The sequence below is a fragment of the Macaca fascicularis genome, chromosome 16 (genome assembly GCF_037993035.2).
Source record: "Macaca fascicularis isolate 582-1 chromosome 16, T2T-MFA8v1.1".
Taxonomy (NCBI): Eukaryota; Metazoa; Chordata; class Mammalia; order Primates; family Cercopithecidae; genus Macaca; species Macaca fascicularis.
Window position 1 is genome coordinate 22,530,014 of NC_088390.1, and position 12,862 is coordinate 22,542,875.

Consider the following 12,862-nt stretch of genomic DNA (forward strand, 5'->3'; position numbering starts at 1 on the left):
CTCATCATTTTCCATTCAAGCACAGGAAAGAACATAATCACTACACCCATTTTTTATGAACCATTCCTAAATTAAAATAATTCTATCACTCAAATAGAAATTTGCAAAAACAAATTTTCATTTTTGATATTAGTGAATATGAATTTGAATTTTTTTTCTTTTTTTTTTTTTTTTTTTTGAGAAGGAGTTTTGCTCTGTGGCCCAGGCTGGAATGAAGTCATGAGATCTTGGCTCACTGCATCCTCTGCCCCCGGGTTCAAGCAATTCTCCTGCCTACCGAGTAGCTGGGATTATCAGCACCCGCCAACACGCCCAGCTAATTTTTGGGGTTTTTTTTGTTTGTTTTTTTGTTTTGTTTTTTTGAGATGGAGTTTCACTATTGTTGCCCAGACTCGAGTACAATGGCGTGATGTTGGCTCAGCGCAAACTCCGCCTCGCAGGTTCAATCGATTCTCCTGCCTCAGCGTCCCAAGTAGTTGGGATTACAGGCATGCACCACCACACCTGGCTAATTTTGTATTTTTAGTAGAGACGGGGTGTTGCCATGTTGGCCAGGCTGGTCTCGAACCCCTGACCTCAGGTGATCCGCCCATCTCGGCTTCCCAAAGTGCTGGATTACAGGCATGAGCCTCTGCGCCCGGCCCTGAATATGAAATTCTGTATTAGTTTAATGAAAATTCTAAAATATATAGAAAGTAAAAATAATTATCAAAAGTGTTCAATGATGCAAAGCAACACATACCGTGAGATCTTATATCCTAAAATATATAGACCTAAATATGTTATTTTAAAAATCAGGCAGAAACATAAGGGGCTGTATAGACACCTTTCAAAATAAGCTTTCTGGCCAGGAGCGGTGGCTCATGCTGTAATCCCAGCACTCTGGGAAGCCGAGGTGGGGAGATCACCTGAGGTCAGGAGTTCAGGACCAGCCTGGCCAACATGGTGAAACCCCATCTCTACTAAAAATACAAAAATTAGCTGGGCATGATGGTGGGCACCTGTAATCCCAACTACTCAAGAGGCTGAGGCAGGGAGAACTGCTTGAACCTGGGAGGCGGAGGTTGTAGGGAGCTGAAACATGCCATTGTACTCCACTCTGGGCGACAAAGCAAGACTCCATCTCAAGAAAAATAATAATAATATTAAATAAAATAAAATAAGCTTTCTAGGTTGGGCACAGTGGAAGGTGGAAGGGCAAAAGACTCACCACATGTGAGAGGAGGGAAGGGGAAAGGGAGAAAGGGAAGGAAGCCTTTCTTTGGGAGGCTGAGGCGGGCACATCACTTGAGGTCAGGAGTTCGAGACCAGCCTAGCCAAAATGGCAAAACTCTGTCTCTACTAAAAAGACAAAAATTAGCCAGACTTGGTGGTGCACATCTGTAATCCCAGCTACTTGGGAAGCTGAGGCAGGAGAATCACTTGAACCTGGAAGGCAGAGGTTGTACTGAGCCGAGATCGCACCACTGCACTGCAGTCTGGGTGACAGAGCGAGACTCCATTTCAAAAAAACAAACAAACAAAAAAACAAAAAACACTTTTTGCAGGGGTGTGGGGTAGACAGGAATCAAGGCAGAGAGAGCAGTGGGGATATACATAAAATCACCCTCCACAGCTGTGCTGTCCAATAAGACTCCACTACTTGGGAGGCTGAGGTGGGAGGATCATTGGAGCCCTGAAGGTCGAGGCTGCAGTGAGCTGAGATTGTGCCACTGCACTCCAGTCTGGGTGACAGAGTGAGACCCTATCTTCAAAAAAAAAATTAGATGGGCATGGTGGTGGTCAGGAACAGTCTGACCAACATGGAGAAACCCTGTTTCTACTAAAAATACAAAAGTAGCCAGGTGTAGTGGCACATGATTGTAATCCTACTCGGGAGGCTGAGGCAGGAGAATCCTTTGAACCCAGGAGGTGGAGGTTGCAGTGAGCTGAGATCATGCCACGGCACTCCAGCCTGGCAACAGAGTGAGACTCTGTCTCAAAAAAAAAAAAAAGAAAATATACAATTTTGGAGGGAAGTTTCAAAATCAATCAGTGAGCACCCCCCAGGTTTATCCTTATGTAAAGTGCCCCCTCTGCACATGCAGGATTATATAAACCTTGAAAATATTATGCTACGTGGAAGAAGCCAGTCACAAAATACCACATGTTATGTAATTCCATTTAAATAAAATGTCCAAAATACAACAATACGTTGAGACAGAAAGTAGATTAGTGGTGGCCCAGGATTAGGGGAGTTGGGGGGGAAATGGAGGGTTACAGGGTTTACTTAGGGGTCATGAAAATGATCTAAAATTTATTGTGGTGATGTTTGCACAACAGTGCAAATATACTGAAAACTATTGAATTTTGCACTTTAAATGGGTGGCTTCTGTGGTATGTTATTAATATTTCTCAATAAAACTTCAAAAATGTATATAGTGCTTGTGTGTCTTTTAATGTATTATTCCTCCAGAGTTCAGTCCACAGTTTTACACTTGATGAAGAAATTAAGAGTTTGTTTCTTCTTCTTTTTTTCTTTTTTGAGACCGAGTCTCCCTCTGTTGCCCAGACCAGAGTACATTGGCACGATCTCGGCTCACTGCAACCTCCAGGCTAATTTTTGTATTTGTAGTAGAGACAGTGTTTCACCATGTTGGCTAGGCTGGTCTCGAACTTCTGATTTCAAGTGAGTCCCCAACCATGGCCTCCCAAAGTGCTAGGATTACAGGCATGAGCCACCGCAGCTGGCCCAAGATTAGTTTCCGTTGTTTCAGATGCCCTAGGATCATTTTATTCTACCTTAATTTCTGACGCATCACCTCAGTGGAAATTTTACATTAGGTCCCAAAGTATTTTACTCTTTTTAAGTTTTTATCAGCTGGGTACAGTGGCTCACACCTGTAATCTCAACACTTTGGGAGGCCAAGGTGGGAGTATCAGTTGAGCCCAGGAGTTCAAGACCAGTCTCTGCAACATAGTCACACCCACATATCTACAAAATAAAATTTTTTAAGTAGGGGACATATTGGTGCATGCCTGTGGTCTCAGCTACTACATAGGCTGAGGTAGGAGGATCACTTGAGCCCAGGAGGTGGAGACCGTGGTGGCCATGATTATACCACTGCACTCCAGCCTGGGTGACAGAGCAATACCTTGTCTAAAAAAATTATTTTTAGTTAGAATTTTTTTTTAGAAAACAAAGTATACACTTAGTGACTCGATACAAATGAATGACTTTGATAATCTAAAGAAACCAAAATAAATAAATAAAAACCCACAGCCATTCTTCTTATGTGAGTCTCTGGTGTCTCTGAGTTGTAAGAATTATGAATTATGATTAATAACAAATACGCATGACAAGGATTCAATAAGGGATAGGCATTAATAAATTGCAATGCATACTTACTGGAGTAAGGCCTTTAAAGATGTACAAGAAAAAGAAAGAGAAAAGGCATTGAAAAACTATATTGCCTACCAAAACGCTAAAGTTTACCTAAGTCCATTAATCAGCACACACACACATGCGCAATGGGTGTGTAAAATGGTCAACACAGTCTCTCATGAATGTATCCTCTTATTAATAGGTCTGTGGGGGTAAGAGATGAGGTTCTATAGATCCTGGTATCAGGGATGGGGAATCTGTGAGGTCCCTGGGGTGAGAGATGAGGGTCTGTAGATTAGGGATGGGTGGTCTTTGGGATAGTGATGAGGTCCATGGAGCCAATGATTGTGGGTATGTAGGGTCAGTGATGAGGGAATCTGGTGTCAGTGATGGGATGTGTGTGGAATCAATGAGACAGTGTGGAATCAATCTGTGAAAACCAGACTTGTGGTGTCATCTCTCAGGCTGATGCGTCCTGATCTGTGTGTCAGTGGTGGAAATTCTATGGGGTCAGAGTGTGGCTGGCAGGTTCCTGCCACTGGGTATTCTGGGTCTGGCCAAGCACACAGATTCCCTTACCTGGTCCTGGCTAGAGAGGCCCTTCTCAAGGACTCCTCACGTGAAAGGTGGGTTGGTGGTGGCTTTTTTTTTTTTTTTTTTTAAGGGACATTTGGCTTTTTCTTTTGGGTTTTGTTTTTACAGTTAGAGACCACAGACACATGCAGCTTTTAGGAAGAAATTTTTGTCTGGGCGGTCGCTAGGTCCTTTGGGCCAAGCTGTCTAATGAGGGAGAAGCTCACCATTCCCTCAGCGCAGTTCAGGTCCAGACGGTCGCTTTAAGGTGTCCCCACAGTGGCGTGCAAGTGGCTTGTGGCTTTGGGTTGGAAGAAACAACTAAGAAAGTCCCAGGAGCGCTCCTCAGGCTGGATCTGTCCCAGCTGGAAGAAAAGCCTCCCTAACCCATCAGGTGCCAATGGGAGATGCCTCTGGGCTGTGAGAGGCTGGCAGAGACGGGACCTGCAGACCCAGAGAGTTCGGGTACAGAAGCCTGTTACCGCCAGATGCTGAGGCGTTGTCGTGGGAACCAAGGCCCTTTTGGGTCAGATCAGAGCCTTTCTCAGACAATTCTTTTGGTAACTGGGGAGCTCCTGTGCAGCACACACTCCTATGAAGGCCTAGTGTGCCATCTCCCGCAGAGTCTTCTTTGGTCTGAGAGCCACTTGTTTCTTACATCCCTGCACTAATCTCGCCATCTGCTCCTATGTAGCCCAGGCATTTGCCACATGCTGGTCCTCTCTTTCCTGACAGGCGGGCTGTCTCTCCAGCTTCTGTGAGGACAGTTCAAATTATGGAGGAGAGGGCAGGTGCAGCGCAGCAGTGACAAGGGGAGTATGGTTGAGTTGGGGGAGCAGGGGCTCATTTTTCTTTGTAGCTCAGATTCCTAAGCCTGTGACTTTGAGAATCGATGTCTTCCTTGCAACATTTCAATCTGAGGCTCTTGAGGAGAGGGCAGAGTTGGAGCCAGATGGAAGTGTGGTAGGGAGAGGAGTGGGTGTAGGGAACATGGAGAATGTATCAGGTGGTGTCTTTATTCCTGGCACCTTACTTTACCTGCTGGAGTTTCCTAGTCTGCTCCTTGACCCTGAAGGGGTCTGAGGGGGGATGTTGGTTGCCAGTATGGGTGATTTTGCCTCACTGCAACCTCCGCCTCCCAGGTTCAAGAGAGTCTCCTGCCTCAGCCTCTCTAGTAGCTGGGACTACAGGTGTCCGCCACCACACCTGACTAAATTTTTTATATTTAGTAGAGATGGGTTTTCACCATGTTAGCCAGGATGGTGTCGATCTCCTGACCTCGTGATCCACCTGCCTTGGCCTCCCAAAGTGCTGGGATTACAGGCATGAGCCATTGCACCCGGCTCAGAATCTACAGTTTAACAAGATCTGCAGATGATCCTTATGTGTGTAAAAGTTTGATAAGCACTGCTCTATCTAGCCCACTGGTTCCCAGCCCAGGCCTGCACATTAGAATCCCCTGGAGAGGCTTTTCAAAAGTATTTGTGCCCAGGTCCCACTGTAATGCACTTGATTTAGGAATGAGCCAGGGCGTGGGTTTAGTTTCAGAGCTCTCCAGGTGATTGTAATGTGCAACCAGGGCTGAGAACCACCGCTATGGGTATCACCCTCAGTTAGGAGAAGAGTTCCCCATCAGGGCACTGTTTTGAACATTCTGTTATGAAAGTTTGAAAGAGCAGCCAAAAGCTACAAAGCCATAACTACCTGCTGAGAACAGAACTGGAGCAGGCACAGGCAGATTACTCTCTTTCATGCTTCTCCCCTCTCACCTCACAAGTCTCTCTTCCTTTTGCTTGCCTTTGACCTCCCATTCTTTTAGTTTCTTTTTTGCTCTCCTTTAATGATATATAATATTAGTTAATTTAAAAATTGGTTATAATTATATAACTATGTAGCTAATTATATAACTATATATTAATTATATAGTAGTTAATATAAAACACTTTCCACAGGAGCCTATCATTTTAGTATGTAAAACACTGAAATGTATATAGACGACCCTTGAACAACATGTCCACTTCTAGGCAAATTTTATTCTGCCTCTGCCACCCCGAGACAGCAAGGCCAACCCCTCCTCTTCCTCCTCCTCCTCAGCCTACTCAAGGTGAAGATGACGATGCAGGCCTGCCGTTATGATGATCCACTTACACTTGATGAACAGTAAATATCTTTTCTCTTCCTTATGATTTTCTTAATAACATTTCATTTTCTCTAGCTTACTTTATTGTAATTATATGGTGTATAATACATATAACATACATCATATGTGTTCATCAACTGTTTCTGGTTTCAGGCTTCAGGTCAACAGTAGTTAAGTTTTGGGAGAGTCAAAAATTAAACCTGAATTTTCAACTGCATGGGAGTAGGTGTCCCTAACCCACATGTTGTTCAAAGGTCAACTGTATTTAGTTTTAACATATGAAATCTTATTAGATAATATGAACAGGAGATAGCTTAAAAGCCCTTGTATTCTGAAAGCTACATGGCTTTGATGTGCCATTTTAATAACAGGTAAATTGAATGTTTTGGATTTCTGTCTGTAAAACAAAACCAATGCAACTACTAGTTGAGATGCTTTGTATTTGCATATGGCCCTTGACAGACACCACCAACCCCTAATCCCCAGACACACTCCTCAGAATTTGACCCTAATCGAAGTTTTCACCCTATTTTAGGGCACATGTTTATGCAGTGTGTACTATGAGAGCGCACTTAGTGCAGTTAGATTATGCAGTCTTCTGGGACAGTTTGGCCATTCCAAGGGGCTTTGCCATACAATAAAAACCATTAGCACTGAACTTCAAAGACATTAGGCGAAGTGAAAGAAGCCAGACACAAAAGACTACGGATTGTATGATTCCATTTGTATAAAATGCCCAGAAAAGGCATATCTATAGAGACAGAAGGTAAATTAGCGGTTACCTGGGGTGGGAGAGAGAAATAACTGCAAATGGACACTGCGGGGTTTTGGTGGGGGGAGGGGATAGAAATGTTTTAAAATTAGATTATTCCTATTGTGGCACAATTCTATAAATAGATTCAAAAACTATCCAATTGTACCGGTAAAACAGATGCATTCATTGATATGTAAATTATACCTCAATAAAGCTACTTAAAAATAGCAAATAACCAAAAAATTAGCACTAAATATTTCTCCACCTTAAAATAAGCTCTTTCACCCTCATCCTTTTCCAGTAATATCCGGTGAAGAGGAAGGAGCAAAATGGTTTTAACGCAGACTCACTTATTTAAGAAAAGTATATATTCCCAATGCCGGTGGTGGTTCGTTACCACTTTTATTTGCTTTCGAGTATTCTGAGGTCTGGCAAGGCAAGGAAAGGAGGGAGAGGGGGGAAAAGGAGGAAAATTTGAAAAGAAATAAAAGCTATCGGACTTTTTTTGTTTGTTTGTTTGTTTTTGAGACGGAGTTTCGCTCTTGAATCTGGGAGGCGGACATTTTTAAAACAGCTGCCTGGGGAAGCGGCCGGACGCAGGGGAAGGCAGCGCTGCTGGAAGGTGTTAACCCCACGGGCGCAGACATCTGGCGGGAGCGAGGGCTTTGGCAGAGCCCGGGCCGCCCTTACTAGTCTGTACAGGGGAATTGTCCCACCTGCTGATTTATCATTCCCTAATGTCACGGCGATGGGATGTTGAAATTGTAGCTAGAATGTGAAATACGAAAACCACGAAGACTATGGTTTAGCGTCTGGGGAAGATCAGCTTTAACCTGCAGAACATCTTGTAAACGGGAGGCATCCTTGGCCCTCGCCTGTAGGTTTTTTACTCCAACACTCAAGCTGGGGATCTGGGCGGGCAGAACGTTCTTGGGTTAGAGCAGACAGAGGCAAGAGTGGAATTAATAAAAGCAAAACCACTTCTGTGCTGCTATGGGGATAGTGCGAGCGAGCGCCGGGAGGACCAAAGTAAATTTTAATTAAACAGAGACCTGATGTTGAAGGATAAATAAAACAACGTGGGGTGTAAACAGCTTAAATCAGGGATTCAAATGACACCTGCGGGTGACTAGACACGAGGTGGATCCTGATAATTTGTAGTCTCGGAGAAGATGCAGATGAGTAGGATAATATCCACAAATTTTGCTCCTTAAAAGAAATAATAGCTTGAATTTTAAGGAGGTACTAAATAAGAGAACTAAGTGGGAGAATGATTTTAACAGTTATCTGTGGAGGAAAAGGTAAGTTAGCAAAGGAAACACAAAACTACATGTGTGTAAATCTTGCATCAAAAAAAGTAAAAGATCAATGCTTTGTGTGATTTCTTTCTTTCCTCCTAGGATTTACATAGTGTGTTGAAGTTTTTCCTTTTCTTTTTCTTTTTTTTTTTTTTTATATTTCCACCGTTCAGCATGCTCCTATTTACAGGGTAAAATGCAGTTTCCACATTGTTTGTTGGGTTATCAAAATAAGCGTTGACCACCGTTCCCGCAATGCTTACGGTTTGTTTTAATTACTTCCTGTCATACCAAATGCATCTACCATATGGATTTTAAGAATTGGCCTCAAGATATGGGCGTGCTGTGTTGAAAAATAGGACAACTTGACTACTGAATCTTCAGGTTCATTCATTTGTTCATTTATTCATTCATCCAGAAAAACGACCGCCCCAGGCACTGTACAGAAATGAACAAGTCTGCCTGCCTTCACATAGCACGCTATCTGCTCAATGGGATGATACAAAAAGTGTGTGTGTGTGTGTGTGTGTGTGTGTGTGTGTGCACGTGTGTAGCTGGTACCCAGCTAGAGTACGGAGTCCATTTTGCAACAATAGGCGGAAATATATATAAAGGAGTTCTTTTTCTGTCCAGCAATATCGGGCAGTGGAACTTTGCCAGAAGTCAGTAGTTCAGGTAACTGAAGATAATCATTCTTAAGAACCAATTAAAAAATTGTAAAAGAATGTTTGCTGGGAATCACTCTAAAATATAGCACTTACTCCTTTGCCTTCCTTTCATTTGGTCATGATGACCCTTGATTACAGTTGCTTTAATACAGGGAGTCAGGGGCCTGGGAGGTTTTTGTTTACTTGTGTGTTTATTATATGTCACAGTTTCATCCTTATTGCTGTGTGATTTGGGGCCATTAACCTCACTAGTTGTGCTTCTTCATCTGTAAAAGGAGGGGATGGACCTCACTAGAAGTTCTTTAAAGGCCTATTCTAGTTTTGATGTTCGTTGCTTACGTTGTGCCATTAGAAAAGTCCCAGTGCCTTTACACCATGGACGGTAGCACGCCCCTTTGGAAAATGCCCGTAGTATGTGAGGACTTGGGACCCTTGTTAGGATCAAGGCTGTGCTTGTTAGAATTGTGTCCAAGGTACCTGTGAACATGTTCTGAGGGAGGCTATGTGAAGCTCTTGGAGGTTTCAGGTCATGAACTTGACAGCCTTTGTGAACTTGTCAGGATGCCCACAGGTTTCTTTTTGTTTTATTTCTCTCTTATTCCTATTTATTTATTTGGCTTGTTTCTGCTTTCAGTCATAGTCTGGAAAATTGAGGGCACTTTAAACCTTATCTCTAGATAAATGGAGTATAACTACACATATACACCTTCTAATTGTGCTATTTCGAGGCAGAGGGAAATTTTTCCTACTGTGCATCTCTAAATTTCCAGAACAATGGCACAAAATACATTCCACTTTTCTGTGCATCAATTTAAGTTAGCTTCTTCTCTGAAACTGCTATCAAGGAATTTAGCAAACATTTAGTAAATAGGCACCTTCTCTGCTCCAGCCCTGGGAGAGTTGCTGAAAACAGAGAGATGAAAAGCCTGATCCCTAACAGGGTGAAGTTCCCTGGTATATGTAGCTCACTGGCATAATGTCATGACACAGCCCTGCATGGCCCGCAGGTCTCACCACACTCTCTCATGGGTTTGTAATTCAGATGCATTTGTATGTTTTGCCCCAGATAAAGACCTAAAAAGTGCAAGTGAAATCCCACTGTTCTGTTAAAATAGAAAACATGTTTGATGTTGCCTATATTTATGCCTTCTCCACATATTTGATAATTAAAGGGTTATTTTCTATCCTAACAATCGATGTAATACATGATTATTATGGAAATCTTAGAAAATACAGAAAACTTGGAAAAAGGGAATAAAAATCTGCATGAGTTGCTCCACTTAGAGGCAACTACTGGCAACACTCTGGCCTATTTCCTTCAGGTCTATATTCTTACTTACTGACACTTTGCCAGGCACTGTGCTAGTGACACTATAATCAATGACTGCATCCTCCCCTCAGAGCTCACGGCTTGGAGACCTTGTGTTAAGTGTGATGACCTGGAAGTACAAAAAGAAAGTAGGAGGGGCTTGACCTCAGGGCACTTCCATGGACTCTGGGTTTAGGAAAGGGTTTCCAGAGGGAGAGGCATTTAAGTTGAGACCTCGGGGCACTTGCATGGACTCTGGGTTTAGGGAAGGGTTTCCAGAGGGAGAGATATTTAAGTTGAGACCTAACGAATCAAGGGAAGTGGTCCAGGAGATGGGAAGGGTGGCAATGGGGGGAAGTTGTGAGTGAAACATGGCACTGGGGTGACTGGAGGGCAGAGGGCTGAGGCCTCCAGGAGGAGGAGAGATAAGAGATGGTGCTGCAGAGGTAAGCCAGGCCCCAGGCAGGGAGCTCATCAACCCAGTTATTACTATTCTGTAGCAACAACTTTGGGTCCTGAGTCTTTCTGGTTTTATTTCATTTTAGATTCTGCACTAAATACCGTAGCATAATCTTGTTTTATATTAATATAAATTATTTTAATGGATATATAATATTCCCCCAATGGATGAGGCATCATTGACTTAACTGTGCCCCTTTTGTTGAAGATGAATCTAACAAGAATTTAAAACAAAAAAGAGACTTTTTTTTCTTCATATTCCACTCCCCTGTAGTTCTCCAGTCTCCAGATAATGGTAAAACTGGAACATTCTAAGCAAGGTAGATATATTCATGCTTTTTTACCCCAAATCAGAGCTTGAACCATCAACTAGAATCCACTGCCTCAGGACTCCTGGCAGCAGCTGTTAAATTCCCTTCCAGAAGCAGAATCAACACAGCTTTCATTTCTTCCTCTAAGCAGCCTACTCCTGCATCCAAAGAAAGATCAATGCACAGAACCAGTTTCTAGGTAGTACCAAATCCCCTCTTCCTTCCTCCACTGGTCTCCCCCTCTTCCCCCTACTCTGAAGAAACTAGGATCAGAATCAGTTGACAAAAATATCAACCTTTTATTACAGAAAGCACTTTAGAAGGAAGAATCATCACAGACAAAAATCGTGTATGATGAAACACACCCTTTCATCCCTCTTAACCCAGGAAAGTTACGAGCACTCATTCATACCTTCATTCATTGGTTTATTCAACAAGTACTTATTTGGTGTTAGGCCACCCTCTGAGTATAGAGTAAGGGCCAAAACCAACCTAGCTGCTGCCTTGCAGACCCTACAGCTGAGAAAAGAGTCTGACATCACCTGTTATCATTGGCCCCTGAAATTCTCTGCTGGAGTCTCCAGAGACACTTCCTCTTTCCAGACTTTGCCATGTTCTTTAGTAACTCTAGGCCTTCATCTGTTCATTTATTCATTGATTCATTTGCTCATATGTTCAGTTAGTATGTGTCATTGGTGGGCAGGACTATTTGGTTTTCACAGAAAAAAAAAGTCAGTACATCAACAAACAGTGGCCGGTGAAATAGGGACTGTGCTGGGACAGGGGAACAAATACCTAATCCATGGGGTCAAAAAAGACCTCCCTGAAGAGGAGCCATTTAAACTGAGATCTGAAGAATGTATAGGCATCAGCCAGGTGAAAAGAATCAGAAGGATGTTTTACCAGAAGAGGCAGGACGTACGAAATCCTGGGAGTGAAAGCCGCTGTGATGAAGCTCGAAAAACCAAAATGAGTGCAGCAAAACTTGAGTAGAAAATGCCAAGGAAGAACAGTAACAACTGAGGCTTCAGAGGTGGGTAGGGCCAGGCCCTAGAGCCTTGTAAGCCATCCTGCGCAGTTTCAGAAGCTATTGAAGAGCATTCGGTGGAGGGGATTGACACAGATTTGCATATTAGAAACATCATTCAGACTTGTAGGGAATATGTATTGGAGGAGGAAAAGGAAGAGGAGGACAAACAATGGAATAGGGAGACTTGAGACATCTGGAAGCTGATATAATATTCTAGCCAAGCCAGGTACAGTGGCTCACACCTGTAATCCCAGCAGTTTGGGAGGCCTAGGCGGGCGGATCACGAGGTCAGGAGTTCGAGAGCAGTCTGGTCAACATGGCGAAACCCTGTCTCTACTAAAAATACAAAAATTAGCCAGGTGCGATGGCACACGCCTTAGTCCCAGCACTCCGGAGGCTGAGGCAGGAGAATCGCTTGAACCCGGGAGGCGGAGGTTGCAGTGAGCCAAGACCGCGCCATTGCACTCCAGCCTGGGTGACAAAGTGAGACTCTGTCTAAACAAACAAACAAAAAATTCTAGCCAAGAGATAATGGAACCCTGGGAGATATGGATAAATTTTAGAGCTATTTAGTAGGAGACATACAAAAACTCAATGAATGATTAGATGTGGAGGGTTGGGGTCAGCCAGGAACATTTCTAGGTTTCTGGTTTAGGCAACTGGCTGAAGAGTGAGTTTCTTGCTACTGTGGTGTTCACTGTTTATTCCCAGAGAATGGGAACTATCTATTAAATGAATCAATGAATGCATGGAAGAATACAGACAATCATTTTAGAAGGAGATGAAATGATACGTTCCGTTTTGGACGTGGTGGGCTTAAGGCATCTGTGGGATATCTGAGTGGAGAAATGTCCATGAGACCGCAGGTCTGAGCTCCAGAGAGAAGTTTTGGGCACAGCCTTTGCAGTGCTATGCCCTGTGTAGAGTGGGAATAACAGCCCCTCCTCTGCTTCAGA